Here is a 16,768-nt window from a genome sequence, read left to right as displayed (position 1 = left end):
CTGTGGTGGCATCCTACGTAAAATACAGGAAGCTGGCAACAGATGTTAGCTCAGCAACAATCTTCCTCCCACCTACCAAAAAACGGGTAGAGATTGTTAATTTATATAAATTTTTTAAAAAAGAAAAGTAAACAAGACCCAACTACTTGGAAAACAACCCTGCCAGGTTCTTCTATCAGAGGAGCAAGTTCATATAAAAAGGAGACACTTTGAACTATCTTATCTTTATGCCTCAAAACATATGTTAAATAATGCTGTTTTCCAATGAGGTCATTTGGAGGGGTTGGCCTAGAAATCATCGTATCTAGGTTTGAATTCCAATTCTGCCAGCTGTTAGCTATGTGTCCTTGGGAAAATTCCTTAACTTCTCTGTGCTTCATCTTCCTCAGCCATAAAATAGGTATATAATAAGCCACGAGATGATGTGGTTATTTAATGAGTTTATATATCTTAAATGCTTAGAACAGTGCCAGAAATAGAATCAGATCACACTAAGCTATTTATTATCATATTTTAGGAGAATGTGCTTGAGAAAGCTCTGTTCCCAGCTTATCTGCAGGCTGAGGATATGCTAGCCTTGATCATATCATGAATCTACTGGGGTGATTTTATATCAGCTCTTAGGCGGTCTGTGCCATTTTCAAATGGGAACAGGAGTATCTGAGTAAGCCATCTCACCGAGCAAGGCTTAAAGAATTCATTTTGATAAGGCCAAACAAATGATAATGTTATTGGCATATACTGTTACACCTAATCATAACTCTGAGAGAGTTTTCTTAACCTTCAGTATTTGGTTGCTAAAACATGAGCTAATCTGGAAGACTAACATAATCAGCCATCTGTGACTCAGCCTTGAATGTCAATGGCTTTTTACAAATGGGCTCATTTTCTGTTATATTCTTGCCAGTGTGCACTGGCTGGCATTATTTTTACAGTTCAACAAATATTTTAAGTAATTGATAGGTACCAATTCTCCCTGCTGGACAGAGAAGAATAATGGCAAATAAGTTACTTACAGCCTCATGTATAGCTGTGTTTTGCTTTAATTTCTTTTTCTAAAATGGTTTTTTCATCTATATGTATTTACAGTCATGCACCACATAACGATGTTTCAGTCAACGATGGACAGCTTGTACAATGGAAGTCCCATAAAATTAGTACCATATATCATCTAGATTTGTGTAAATGAACTATATGATGTTTGCACAATGTCAAAGTCGTCTGACGACACATTTCTCAGAACATATCCCTGTCGTTAAGTGACACAAGACTGTATATTTAATTCCAATAGTGTAAATTCAGAGAAAAGTGGAAAATCACCTTTGTGTTTCCATTCAAATATAGCTACTCAATATTTTGCCATATATTTCCAGTATTTTTTTCTAGGCGTATATGTGTATCTTTTAAAACAAGCATCATTTTATTCATATGGCAGACACTGACCCAAAGACACCATTAGTTGCCATCCCAAAATTTGTCCCCACTATCTTCTGGCTAACAAAATCCCAGTTTAGTTCAGATCAACAAAATGCCCACTAAATAGTCTCATTCCCACCATTTTTTCTAATTAGGCCTGGCCATGAGACCATCAGATGTGAGACCACCTCAGCTGTGTGCCACATGGACTAAGAGAAGAGGAAGGCTGGTTTCCCAAAGTAAATTTGGAATATTGACCCAGAGGAAGGGGAAATGAATACCAGGCAGAAAGAATAGTAAGTGTTTACCCTCCTCTGCTTGACATGACTTATAACTTCCCACTGCCCTCCTACCCCCACCATCCAGCCACAGGCTGCAAGGTATTCTCAGAGATACTTATTTCCAGTCAATAAGAGGAGGAGGTCACACAGATGTAAGCGACATTTAGATAACAATGCATCTTCAGCTTCCTTTTCTACCACCTGCCGGATGTCCTGGCCTATGCTTTTCAACTCTCAGGTATACAGAAAATTTCAGTAATACAGCGATCTCTAAGTACAGAAACAGTTGAAGTCTTTGGGCAGAACACTTTGAGGGCAAGTCAGGCAGAAGAGGAAAACCCAGCTTGAGCCTAGCCTTGAAACAAAAATGTAAGCAGATAAAACAGGCCTGCCTAGAGTTCTTCTAATTCTTGCATCTTTATTCCCCTCTTTAGTTAACATTTTAATTTAATCATAGCAAAAATGCAGACAAAAACACAAATTATAAATGTGAGGTCCAGTGAATTTTTAGAAAGTGAATTCACACAGATAATCCTAAACTGGTTCCAGAAGCTGGATATTATTACCGAAGGATCCTCTTTGTGCTCCGTCTAGTCATTACCTTCTTCCTGTCAAGAATAACCACTATCCTGACTTACAATACTGTAAATTGTTTTGCCTGTTTCTGAACTGATATGCTCTTTTTGAATCTGGCTTCTTTTGCTAAATATTATGTTTGCGAGATCCATGCATGTGTCATGACTATATAGCATTCCATTTTTTGAATATATGTTTTTCCATTCTCTTATTGATGAACATAGACTGTTTCTGGTTTGGTGCTATTAGAAATAGTGCTTCTATGTACATTCTTATACCTGCCCTGGATTTAAATATCTACCCAGGTTCTGGGTCATAGAATATGCATGTGTTCAGGTTTGTTAGATAATATTGAAGTGGATATGCCACTTACATTTCCACCATCAATGTATTTGGTTCTCAATGGGGCAGGGGGTGATCTTTCTCTCTTGGAAAATATCTGGAAGCACTTTTGGTTGTGATACACTGGGAGCGTGGAGAGGGTAGAGGGGTGAGTGCCACCGGCATCTAGTGGGTAGAGGCCAGGGATGCTGCTAAACATCCTACAATGCACAGGACAGCCCCTACAACAAATAGGACCCAAAGTCTCAAGAGTGCTGAGGTTAAGAAACTCTGTCCAATGCCACCTTTACTAATGTCTGTTCTTTTATTTTTGCCAATATGTTGGTTGTTTAGAGGTATCTTGTGGTTTTGATTTGCATTTCTCTGATGATTGGTGAAATTGTGCTCCTTTTCATATATATATATTTTGTTCTCCTTTTGTGATGTGCCATTCAAATCTTTTGTCTATTGCTCTATTGCATTTTCTGCCTTTTTTAAAATTGATTTGTAGAAGTCCCTTATAAAGTCTGTTAATAAGTCTGTAAGTCTGCCCCATGAATCTATAGATCAACTTCGGGACAATACGCATCTGAACACTACTAAGCCTTCCAATTCATGAATATAGTATGTCTGTCCATTTATTTGGGTTTAATTTACTTTTAGATGTGTTTTGTTGTTTACCTTTTGATGTCTTGGACATCTATTACATTTATTTCTTGCTGTTTGTGGTTTTGTTTGATCAAATTTATTGATAGATATTTTAACAACTTTGATGAGATGTAATTGAACTATAATAAATTGTGCACATTTAAAGTGTAGTATTTCACAAGTTCTGACATATGTATACAACTGTAAAACCATCACTACAGTCAAGGTAATGAACATATCTATTGTCTCCCAAAAGTTTTCTAGCATCCCATTGTAATTCCACCTCTTGCCCATCCCCTTCCTATCCTCACACCCGCATACCACTGATCTGTTTTCTGTCACTATACGTAAGTTTGTGTTGTATTCAGAATTATATAAATGGACTGCTACAGTATATGCATTTTTCTGCTTGCTTATTTCATTCAGTATAATTATTTTAAGATTTATCCATGTTTTGGTGTGTGCCAATAGGCTGGTCTTTTATATTGCTAAGTAATATTCTGTAGTGTGGATACACCATAATTTGTTTATCCATTCACCCTTTGGTGAATATTTTGGTTGTTTCTATTTCTTGACTATTACAAATATAGCTACTAAAAATATTATAGCACAAGCACTTGTGTGCATATGCTTTCATTTTTCTTGAATAATACCAATGAGTGGAATGGATAGGTCATGTGATAGATGGTGTACGTTTAAAGTTTTAAGAAATTGGCAAACTGTTTTCCAAAGTGTATGTACCATTTTACATTCTCACCAGAAGTGCATGAAAGTTATTCCCTGTCATTGTTAATACTTGGTATTCTCAGTTGTTCTAATTTTAGCCATTGTGGTAGATATAGTGATAGCTCAGTGTGGTTTTATTTTTCATTTCTTTTTTCCTTTTTTTTAAAGGTTAGTGCCTAACAACCGTTGCCAATCTTCTTCTTTTTTCTTCTTTTTCTCCCCAACTCCCCCTAGTGCGTAGTTGTATATTTTAGTTGTGGGTCCTTCTAGTTGTGGCATGTGGAATGCTGCCTCAGCATGGCCTGATGAGTGGTGCCATGTCCGCACCCAGGATCCAAATCGGCGAAACCCTGGGCCACCGAAGCAGAGAGCGTGAACTTAACCACTCGGCCACGGGGCCGGCCCCCACTTTTCATTTCTTTAAGCACTAATAATGCTGAGCATCTTTTTGTGTACTTATTTACCAGATATACACATTCTTTGATAAAGCATCTTTCAAAACTGTCATATTTTTTAATTGGGTAGTTTGTTTTCTTATTATTGAGTTTTGAAAGGTTGTTATACATTATGGATAAAACCTTATATATATGATTTACAGTTATTTTCTGGAAGCCCACATCTTGTCTTCTCATTCTCATAACAATGCCTTTCAAAGAGCAGAATTTATTAACTTTGATGAAATCCAATTTATCCATTTTTTTCTTTTATTCTGTTGTATCTAAGGAATCTTTGCATAACCCAAGGTCACAAAGATTTTCCTCTGTGTTTTCTACTAGAAATTTACACTTTTTGGTTTTACATGTAGGTCTGTGGTACATTTTGAACTAATTTTGGTATATGATGTGAGATGTGGATCAAAGTTAAATTTTTTGCATTTTCATATGTAATTTTTCTAGTAGCTTTGTTAAAAAATGTTATCCTTTTTCCATTTAATCGTCTTTGCAACTTTGTTGAAAATCTAATTACCATATGTGTAGGTACTCAGATGGACTCTGTTCTCTTCCAGATTGATCTATTTTTCTGTCTTGATGATGATACCACATTGTCTTGATTAATGTAGCTTTATAATAAATCATGAGGTCAGATATAGCATAAGTCATCCAAATTTGTTCTCTTTCAAAGTTGTTTTGGCTACTCTAGGTCCTTTGCATTTCCTTATGAATTTTAGTCAGTTTCTATAAGAAAAAAATATGTTGGCATTTTGATTAGAATTGCTTTAAATCTATGTTAATTTGGGGACCGTTGATATCCTAACTCATGGATATCATTTGATCAATAAACATGGAATACATCTACATTTATTTAGATCTTCATTATCTCAACAATGTTGGTAGTTTTCAGTATACCTTGTCTTGCACATCTTTGTCAAATTTATCCCTAAAAGTGTCCATTTTTGATGTTATTGTAAGTGGTCATTTAAATTACAATTTTTAATGGTTTGTTGCTAGTAAACAGAAATACAATTCATATTTATAGATTGATTTTGTATCCTCCAATCTTGCTAAACTCAGTTGTCATTCATAATAGATTGTTTTAGATTCTATTTGATTTTCTACAAAAATGATTATGTTGTTTATGATTAAAGACAATTTTACTTCTGTTCCAATCTGGGTGCCTTTTATTTACTTTCTTTCCTCATCATACTGGCTCCGACCACCACCAGTATAAGATGGAAAAGAAGGGCTGAGAGCAGGTAGCCTTCTCTTATTCCCAATCTTAGGAGGAAAGCATTCACTCTTTTGTGATTAAGTGTGATGTTAAGTGTAGATTTTTGGTAGAAGTCCTTTATCAGATTGAGAAAATTCCCTTTTATTTTTAGTTTGCTGAGAGATTGTTGTCAGGATGAACTCTGGAATTTGTGAAGGACTTGTTCTCCATTTATTACAACAATCAATTTTTTCTTCTATAATCTATTAATATGATGATTTACATTGATTTTTTGAATGTAGAACTGGTCTTCAATTCCTGGTATAAACCCCAGTTGACCATGATGTCTTGTCATTTTCATATATTGATGGATTTTATTTACTAAAATTTTCTGAAGAATTTTGCATCTTTTTCACTAGAGATATTTTTCTGTAGTTTTCCTTTCTTGGAATATCTTTGTCTGATTTTGGTATCTGTGCCTCATAGAACGAGTTGGGATGTGTGCTCCACTCTTTAATTTTCTGGAATATTATGGTGAGATTTCCCCGTTAAAGCCATCTAACTCTGGAGTTTTCTTTGTTGAAAGGTTTTAAAATACTTATTCAATGACTTGAACAAATATACGGCTATTCCAATAATCGATTTCTTTTTGAGTAACTTTGAAATTTCTTGTCTTGCAAGAAATTTCTCCATTTCATCCAAGTTGAATTTATTGACATACAATTATTATAATTCCCCTTGTTAACCTTTTAATATCTGTAAAGTCTATAAAGAAGTCACTTCTTTCACTTCTGATTTTGGTAATGTCTCTACTTTTTCCTTATTATTCCAACTGAGGTTAATATGTTTTATTGATCTCAAAAAAATAGCTTTTAATTTCATTGATTTTTTTTCTGTTGATTTTTTGTTTTCTATTTCACTATGTTTCCCTAAGATATTCATTGTTTTCAAAAGGTGTTGATTTCTATAAAGTTTTCTCTAAATATTGTTTTCTCTGCATCCTACAAATTTTGATATATGTTCTTATTAATTTCAAAATACTTGTTAACTTCCCTTTTGATTTCTTTTTTGATCTATTTGTTATTTATAAGAATTTTATTTAATTTGCTAATGTTTGAGGATTTTCCAGATGTCTTCCTATTATTGAGAACAAATATAATTCCATTTTGGTCAGAGAGCACACCTTGTGTAACTTGGATCCATTTAAATTTGATTTGAAAATTTAATTTAAATTGAACTTGATTTATAGTCCAGAATATAGTCTATCTTGGTAAATGTTCTTTGTGACCTTGGAAAGAATATATATTTTGCTGATGTTGGGTGGAATGTTCTATGACTATCAATTAAGTCAAGTTGGATGATAGAGTTGTTCAAGTATTATCCATCCTTATTTATTTATCTTAGTGTGTTTATCCTGAATGATTTTGTGTTTACTGTTTCTCTCAATTATTAAGGGGAGAGTAATGAAATTCATTATTGTAATTGTGTGTCAAGTTTTGTGTCATGTATCTGTTATTTGGTGCTAATTTTTTAGAATTTTTATATCTTCTTGATGAATTGACTCTTTTATCATTATGAAGTGAGTTTCTTCATCTCTAGTAATATTCCTTGCTCTGAAATAAGTTTAGATTAACATCAATTTTAGCACTATATATTTATTTTCATTAGTGTCAGTGTGATATATAATTTTTTATGCTCTGTACATTAACCTGTTTGTCTCTTTGCATTTAAAGCAGTTTTCTTGTAAGTATGTAGTTGGGTTCTGCTTTTTAAACTGATCTGACCAGCCCTGACTTTTAATTAGGGTATTCAGACCATTTATATTTAATGTGATTATTGACATTATTGGGTTTAAATCTATCCGTTCTTGATATTTGTCTTCTCTTTATTCAAACTGTTTCTTGTTCCCTCTCTCAAATTCTGCTCTTTTGGAAAGTATTTATGATTCTGTTTTGTCTCCTTTCTGCTTATTAGTTATAACTTTTTCTTGAATTATTTTAGTGGTTGATTTAGGGTTTATAGTCTACAACTTTAATTTATCATAGCCTGTCTTCAAGTGATATTATACTACCTCATGCAGAGCATAAGAATCCTAAAACAGCCTACTTCAACTTCTCCCTGCTGGCCTGTGTGTTGTTGTTGTTGTGATCCATTTTAATATTCATATGTTACATATGTTGTAGATACCACCATATTGTCTTTGCTTTATAGAGTTGAATATGTTTTAAAATCATTTAAATAATGGTAAAAGTTCTTTATATTTACTCATATAATTACTATTTTTGTAATGCTTCATTTCTTTGTGTAAACTCATATTTTTGGTTAGGCTAAGGGACTTCCTCTAACATCTCTTGCAGTGTAGATCTGATGCTGATATATTATTTTAGCTTCTTTGTTTGTGTTTGAAAAAGTCTTTATATTATCTTCAACTTTGAAAGATTTTCTTTTAATTTTTTTAAAGCAAGCATTTCTATTTGTCAATGAGGGATATTTTTAAAGATTTTTTTTTTCCTTTTTTTCTCCAAAGTCCCCAGTACATAGTTGTATATTCTTCATTATGAATCCTTCTAGTTGTGGCATGTGGGACGCTGCCTCAGCGTCGTTTGGTGAGCAGTACCATGTCCGCGCCCAGGATCCGAACCAACAAAACACTGGGCCACCTGCAGTGGAGCGCGTGAACTTAACCACTTGGCCACGGGGCCGGCCCCCAAATTTGAAAGATTTTCCCTGGTTGAAGAAAAGTTCTGGGTTGAAAAGTTTTCCTTTAGTCATTTAAAGATATTGATTCACTGTTTTCTCTCTTGCATTGCTTCCAGTGAGAAATTAGCAGCTACTCTTATCTTTCTTCCTTTCTATGTGTCATATCTTTTTTACCCTCTGGCTTTTACGATTACTCCTTACCACAATTTGTTTAGAATGTGCTTTATTTACTTCATGTTCTTTAGTCTTGAGGTTATGAGCTTTGTGAATCTCTTTATTGATAGTTTTCATCACATTTAGAAAAACTGTGGCCTTTATTTTTTTAAATATTTCTTACCCATTCTCCCACCTTCAGAGACTCCAGTTACATGCACTTTAAGCCACTTGAGGATTTTTTAAGCTCACCGATGCTCTGCTTATCTTTTTCCTCTTTTTCCTTCCTTTTATTTTGAATATTTTCCATTGCTATATCTGCAAGTGTACTTGTCTTTTCTTCTGCATTGTTTAATTTGCTGTTAATTCCATACAGTGTGTTTTTCAATCTCAGACATTGTAGTTTCCCCCTCTAGAAGCTGATTTGGAGTCCTTTTAAAAATATCTTCCAAGAGAATGAAAAAAGCCACAGACTAGGAGAAAATATTTGCAAAACACATATCTGATAAAGTACGGGTATTCAAAATATGCAAAGAACTCAATACTAAACAATAGGAAAACAAACTATCCAATTAAAAACTGGGAAAAAGCTGAAAATTTCTCAAATTTAACAAAAAGACATAAACATAGGGTTCAAGAAGTTTAGCAAACCACAAATAAGATAAATACTAAGAAACCCACACCAAGATACATCATGAAGAAACTTCTGAAAACTAAGCATAATGAAAAAAATCATGGAAGCAGCCAGATAAAAATGGCACGCTATCTATAGAGGAACGCCAATTCTAATGACAGTGGATTTCTCATCTGAAACCATGGAGGCCAGAAGGAAGTAGCATATTTTTCAAGTGTTAAAAGAAATGTCAATCACTAATTCTGTATCTAAAACAAAGGAAATGATAAAAGAAGGAATCTTGGAGCATCAGGAAGGAAGAAAGAACAATAGAAAGAGCAGAAATATGGGTAAATACAGTAAAAATTCTTTCTCCTCATAAGTTTTATAAATTACATCTTATGGTTGGGACAAAAATTATAACACCATCTAATACTCAAGACTATTATATTTAAGAGTGGGAAAAATAAAAGGACCTGAAGGCAAGATTTCCACAATGAAAGGATCAGTCTGTATGCTGAAGATTTGGGGAGGAGTCAAGAATAGGAGGAAAAACAGTTACGTGGCTATTACAGTGATTCAGATGAGACATTGCAGTGGTTTGGTCAAAGGTTGTGGCAGTTGTAGTAACAACGAGTGTTCATATTCTGGATTTATTTTTAAGGTAGATCAACAGAATTTCTGCAGTTAGGATATGGGAGGGAAAGATGCTTCCTCTTATTTTGGCCTGAGATGTGGAAGGATGGAGTTGCCATCAGTTGACATGTGAAAGACGACAAGTGTTACGATTGGAGACTATAAGTAAAATCTTAGGAATGTTCAATTTTATCTGTCTATTACAATTCTAATTGGAGACATTGAGACACCAGTTGCATATACAAATCAAGTTCATGAGAAAAGTCTGGGCTGGAAATAAGTTTGTGGGTTGTTGGCATATAGATGGTATTTAAAGATAACAGACCAGAAGATATCATTGCTAGAGTGAATGTAAATAAAGAAAACAAAAGAGCCAAAAACTGAGTCTGAGGGAGGCTGATTCCAGCTTAAGATATGAGGGAAAACACTGGGAACCAGGGAAGTACACTAGAAGGGAACAGTGAGTTAGGAGAAAAACTAGAATAATATGGTGACCAGGTGAGTAATGGTAACTGGAAGCTGACAAGGCTCTAGCTCAGCAGGAATTGCCTCCAGCAGACGGTCAAGAAAGTTCAGGCTCAGTAATATATTGTGATTTTTCCAGAGAAATGAGTCACCTACCCTTATATGAGAAATGCATTTTTTAAAAGACAAGCAAGTCTAAACAAAACTCATATTGATGTTCAAGTAGAAACCTGGAACCTTATATTATGCTAAAAAGTAGAGGAATGTTCATAAAATGATGGGATTTTATGAAAGGGAAAAGAAGCCAAGTCGAAAGTGTAGTTTGTATGACAATAATAATGCACGAGATTTTGACAAGTGTACTGTGGTTATATACATGGCTTTCTTTGCTCTGAGGAAACACACTGAAATAATTAGAGTAAAGGAGAATGATTTCTCCAACTTACTCTCAAATGGTTCAGGGATAATATAGTCATTGATGAGTCTTATATTTGGGAGTCCTTTATACTATCCTTGCAACTTTTCTATAAGGTAGAAATTTTATCAAAAAAATAACTTTTTTTTTATTAAAAACAAAAGAGAATCAAAAACAACCAAAAACTCTAAGCCCTAACACAAAATTCTGCAGACCAGGTTTTTCCTGTGTACCCAGAATACAACCTCTTATGTAGTTCTGTATTCTTATTTTTCAAAGAAAGCACTTGAGACCTCGAGAGTGTAAGAGGCCCAGAATGTGCAAAGGACTTATCCAAATGGCAGAACCAGTCAGTGGCAGAGACAGCTCTGACAAACAGGCCTCCTGACCATTACCCCCACCAAGTCCCGCCCCCACTTCCCCCAATATGCTGTTGTTACATGGCCAATCTCCTTTTTATTCTCTTTTGGTATTCTGCATTCTACATTATTACAAATATTCAATTCTGGAACACATACTGGCATTTAGAAAAATAGATGAGGTGTTTATCTGCCAATAAAAATTAATTTTCTAAATTCATTCATCCTGGTGCATGTTTAGAACCTAACAGGGCCCACTATCTTTAACTGGACTCAGTATTTGACTCCTGCATAAGATGTTAGCTGGTGTTGGATTTCTGAGACCATTTCTGATCACGATAACATCTTCTCCCAGGAATTCAGAGCCTGAGCATCTGGGGCCAAATTAAGGACTTGGAAAACTGAAAGCTACCAATAATGCATGCTCCAGTTGGGGAGAACATGTTTAAGATGACTGCTGTATGACATAAAATATTGTATTGTTTCTTCTTCATAAATTACTTGATGTGTGGATGAGAAATCATTTGCTGAAAGCACTTGGAACATTTTACCTACCTTGGAAATGATATAGAAGTTCCAGAAAAGAGACTTGGCTAGTCAGGATGGTTTTGTTTGCTCTTAGCTAATTGCTGAAATATGAAGAAAAAAAAGCATCAGGTAAGGTATAGAAATATTGGGGCTTCTCAATTTAAAACCTGATGTTTATGGATATTTAAAATGAATGACTTCCATAATATTTTGCAAAAGAAAGCAGGCATTTCTCTATCATTTCCACTCGAGCTGACTGAAGCTTCCAATATCTCAAAATCTAACTTCATACTTTCTGTAAAGTATTAAACCAGATATCATTTTTCAGAATGATTCAAGCCCTGGACAGGGTAAGCACTCTCTCCTTATGACAGCGAGGTACTGATAAGCATTCTCTGGAAAGGATGAGTTAATCAGTTGTAAATCAACAGAGCGTTTAACAGCTGCCCTACGTGGCTCCTTTCTATGCTTATTTAAAGTTAACAGATTGTTTGAGTCCTTACTAGGGCCAACATATTGCACTAGGTCTTCTCTGCTATCTTGGTCTTCTCTATCTTATCACCTCTTTTATTTATCTGATTATTGCATTCTACATTGGAGGGAAACGTCTGTGAGATCAGACCTCCATTGTATCATCACTGCTTTATGCCTGACATCTAAGCACATCCCAGTAAGCCTTTGTTCAACAAACAACTTCTCCAAGCATCTGCAACAAGCCAGGCACTGCCTATCTGTGAAGCTGTGCGGTGCAATGGTTAGAAATATTAGCTTCAGCTGCTGGGAGCTAGATTCTGACTGCACCACTTACCACCTTTGTAACTTAGGTGGGCTTTTGTTGAACACCTTTCTGTGCTTCAGTTTATTCATCCCTGTAAATTGGTAAAGTGGTAGTATCTTTCCTTTTTTTCTAGATTTATTGAGATATAATAGACATATAAGATTATGTAAGTTTAAGGTGTACAATGTGTTGATTTGATACACTTATATACTGCAAATGATTACCACTGGAGCATTAGTTAATACTTTCACATCACATAATTACCATTTCTTTTTTGTGAGGAGAACATTTAAGATATACTTACTTAGCAACTTTCAAGTGTATGTATATGTGGAGAAAAGGGAACCCTGTGTACTGTTGGTGGGAATGAAAATTGGTTTAGCCACTATGGAAAACAGTATGGAGGTACCTCAAAAAATTAAAGATAGAACTGCCTATGATCCAGCAATCCCAGTTCTGTGTATATATCTGAAGGATATGAAAACAGAATCCGGAAGGGATATCTGCATTCCCATGTTCATTGCATCATTATTCACAATAGCCAAGACAGGAAACAACCTAAGTGTCCATCAATGGATGAATGGATAAAGAAGATGTGGAGCATATATATATATACACACACACATAATTCAGCCATGAGAAAGAAGGAAATCCTGCCATTTGCGACAACTTGGACAAACTTTAAGGGTATTATGCTAAGTGAAATAAGTCAGACAGAGAAAGACACATACTGTATGATATCACTTACAAGTGGACTCTAAAAAAGCCAAACTCGTAGAAATAGAGACTAGAATGGTGGTTATCAGGGTCTTGGGGGTGGGGGAAATGGGGAGAAGTTGGCCAAAAGGTACAAACTTGCAGTTATAATATTGTTTTATTGGCTTGAGAGTACCATTATTATGGGGTGATATAAGGCCTTACCTGAAACAGAATGAGTGGTCAATAAATGTTAGCTGCGATAAAAAAATATATATATATATATTACTAGCTCAGGTTGACCGATGAAGGATTTGAACTCAGAGAGACTAAGTAACTTTTTAAGAACACACGACTGGGGAGAGGTAGAACCAGTACTTGAACCCATGTTGATCTGGTTGTGAAGTCGTGGCAGCTTGTGCTAACCTCTGCTGTCTGCCCACTACATAATCCTGGCAACACTAACCTCCAGCAGTTCCTAGTCTAGGAGGCATACACATAAATGACTCTGTCAAAGGGCAAATTGACCTTCCTGCTACAAAGGAGAGTTCACAAGGCTCCCGGAGTAGAAGTTAGTGAGAGGTCATCCCATTGAAGGTGCTCTGGGAGCTTCCTGGAAAGGGAGAGAGTTGAACTGGACCAGGGGAGAAGCCTATCAATTGTCTTTCAAAAATCAAGATTCTCTGCTTCCAAAGCCATCCCCAATCCATCAGTCTAGTAACCCTATCAAAAAAGGAAATGAGGCTGCCTGGGTAATGGTTTCCACATGTTCTTCTTTTATATGGTCGTAGGTTCCAAACCACATGCATAGGCAAAGAAGCGGAATGAGGTCATCATCATTTTCATTTGCTCCTTTTTGTCTTTGCCGCTGGACTCTGTCTCTCTTCTGTCTACAGTGGCCTGTGGTGGGTACATAATAATGACTGCTCATGTTTATTAAGCCCTTACTATGTGCTGGGCATGGTTATAAGATCTTTATATGTAGTAACTCATTTACTCCTCATAACTACTAAATCAGAGAGGTATTAGTAGTATTCCTATTTCAAAAATGAGGGAACTGGGGCATGGGGAGATGAAGTAGCTTGCTAAGATCACACAGCTAGTCAACGAGGAGGCAGAGTATGAACTCAGGGTACTGGCTGCAGGAGCCTGCATACTTAAGCCCCAAGCTCTCTCACTGCCTCTGTGAGCTCCAGAATCTTTAGGACAATTAACAAGTATTCCTAGAGCTAGAGATGGGGCACATTTAAGGCAAGTTAAGTCTCCTTGGAAGTTTCTCATTGGCAGGACAGCACCTCTCCTTCCTTTTGACCCTCCTTCCTTGACCCCAGTGTACTAAACAGCAAGTTGACCATTCACTGAGGGTGCCTGAGAAAGAGACTGACTATGTATTACACAAAATATTGTCTTGAATATCACTAGAGTGGCCAGCATGGTGGCACAGTGGTTAAGTTTGCAAGTTCAGCTTCGGCAGCCAGGGGTTCACTGGTTCGGATCCCGGGTGCAGACATGGCACCTTTTGTCAAGCCATGCTGTGGCAGGCATCTCATGTATAAAGTAGAGGGAGATGGGCACAGATGTTAGCTCAGGGCCAGTCTTCCTCAGCAAAAAGAGGAGGATTGGCAGCAGATGTTAGCTCAGGGCTAATCTTCCTAAAAAAAAAAGTCACTAGAATGTGTCCCTGTTCTTTCCCTCATGTCACATAGGAATCATGTGAGGACCAACCCACCTGTCCTATCTAGTTTTACCATCTCCAATTCATACTCTCCTTTTCAGTTGGATTCCAGTGGGAAACATTTGGCACACTCAAAAAGTGAGTTAAGGAGAGTTGAATGAAGCAAGTAATTAGGGAGAAAATCCATTACACCCCAAGACCTTAAGGGGCAGGGGGCAGAGCATAGTTACCAGAACCTAGTGAGAGGTGTGGTTGTGGGAGAGAAATGGTCATTGTAAAGCTGTGGTCATAGTAGGGAAGCACATCTACTATCAAGACCAGTGCCGTCAGGGGGCAGGGGTGAGATGAGGGATAAATACCCCATCCTCTCTCTTCTCCCATCTTCTGATGCCTGTTGGAAACCAGAGTGCCAGGAGCCCAAGGGATTAGTCAGTACAGACTGAGAAAGGATTAGAAAGGTTAAAGGTCACTAACCAGCAGAGGTTATTCCTCCCTAATTTTTTATGTTTAGTTTTTTTATTTTATTTTATTTTTTCTTTCTTTCTTTTTTTTTTCTTTTTTGGTGAGGAAGATTGTCCTAGAGCTAACATCTGTGCCAGTCTTCCTCCATTTTGTTTGTGGGACACCGCCACAGCATGGTTTGATGAGCAGCATGTAGGTCTGCGCCCGGGATCCGAACCTGCAAACCCCGGGCTGCCAAAGTAGAGTGTGTGAACTTAACCACTACTCCACTGGGCTGGCCCCCTGTTTGGCTTTTTACAAATAATGTTATAATGAACATCATATGTATATCCTTGCATACTGGACTTTTAATTCAGTTGGATAGATGGCTAGTTTGGGATAGTCAACTCAAAGGGTTTTAGAAGTTTTGAATGTTTATAGATGCTACCAAATACCTTACTGAAAAAGCTGTAGCAATTTCATCATCACTGTATATACACCTTCATCAGCAGTAGATGTTTTTAATCTTAAAATGTGTTGATCAGATTGGCAAAGATGATGAATTACTGTTTTCTTTTGCCTTTCCTAGATGACCAGTTAGATTGAGCATGATTTTTCAAGTATATAATCAGATCACTTCTGTGAATTTCCTGTTTCTGTTAGAGATATTTACTCCCCTTATTGCCAATCTTTATTTCATTTGTCTGTCTTCTTTCTTTGTGTATTCTTTGCTGTATATAAGGTTTGGATATTTTTTGTTTGTTTACAGTCAGATTTCCAAAATATAAATCTGACCTTCCTCTTAAGACCCTTCAACGACTGCCCCTTGCCCCCATTAGCTCTTGTCCTCTCTCAAAGATTAATTTCAACATTGTCTCCTCTGCAAGGCAATCCGTGTTCCTCCCTCTACTGTCTCCCTAGATTGAGGCATAGATGGCTGTCAGGCACGGAGAACTGGAGTAAAGACAAACGATAAACGTTATGCCAGGGGTGGGAAACATTAAGATGAATAAGCCCCTGTACCTGTGTCCCCAGGGCACACTGTTCTAGTGGCTGAGTTTCATTGCCCACATTGAACAGAGCAAGTATCAGCAAAATATTAACAATCCTCACTTTGATTTTTCTTACCAGCAGTCTTCCCAGAAAAGAATCAAGGAGGTGATTGTTCCCAGAAAAGCCACATGGCATTTGTCAAAGTCCCTTCACAGGGACCTCAGTAGGCCAGCTGCAACATTCTAAGGTTACTCCAGAGAATCATACAACTGCAATGAAACGTCCTCCAACTGCCACTACCAGTATGACATTTTGATGTCCTCTGGCCCCGGGGATCCCCCATGACAAAATGAAGGGGGCTTCACTGCAGAAAGACGCACTGTTCTGATGGGTCGCTTTCTCAGCAGGCCCGTTGCCCCATGGCATGATACATAAATACACATTGGAAATTTTAGCCCCATTTTTTATGACTATGGAGATAATCTCCAATAATCCCATCTGAGTACATCCTGCCACCTCTACTTTAAACAAACCCAAGCATGAAAGTTCAGACTTACAGAGCAGTGTGATATTCTTTCCAAACTAATTCAAATAAAAATTAATTTGCCAAAAATTCTCCAAATAGTTCGTTCTCTGTTAAACTAGGATTTGAGGAGTGCTGTGTCAGAGCACACAGTGGGAAGAGCACAGTTCCCTAGGAA

At 36.6% G+C, this 16,768-nt stretch overlaps 1 long non-coding RNA gene across 1 annotated transcript in view; it reads right to left on the bottom strand.

Moving 5' to 3' along the window:
- The window catches only part of LOC139079684 (uncharacterized), an 87,793-nt gene extending 71,450 nt beyond the window's left edge, over positions 1-16,343 (bottom strand). Inside the window, exons 1-2 of the long non-coding RNA XR_011533527.1 lie at positions 16,203-16,343; positions 11,512-11,585 (exon numbers count right to left, since the gene is read on the bottom strand). This is a non-coding gene — a long non-coding RNA (uncharacterized lncRNA). The remainder of the gene's footprint in view (positions 1-11,511; positions 11,586-16,202) is intronic.
- Positions 16,344-16,768: the final 425 nt, after the last annotated feature.

This window comes from Equus przewalskii, chromosome 26 (genome assembly GCF_037783145.1).
Source record: "Equus przewalskii isolate Varuska chromosome 26, EquPr2, whole genome shotgun sequence".
Taxonomy (NCBI): Eukaryota; Metazoa; Chordata; class Mammalia; order Perissodactyla; family Equidae; genus Equus; species Equus przewalskii.
Note: the sequence above shows the minus strand (reverse complement) of the source record. Positions and strands in the feature narration are given on the sequence as shown.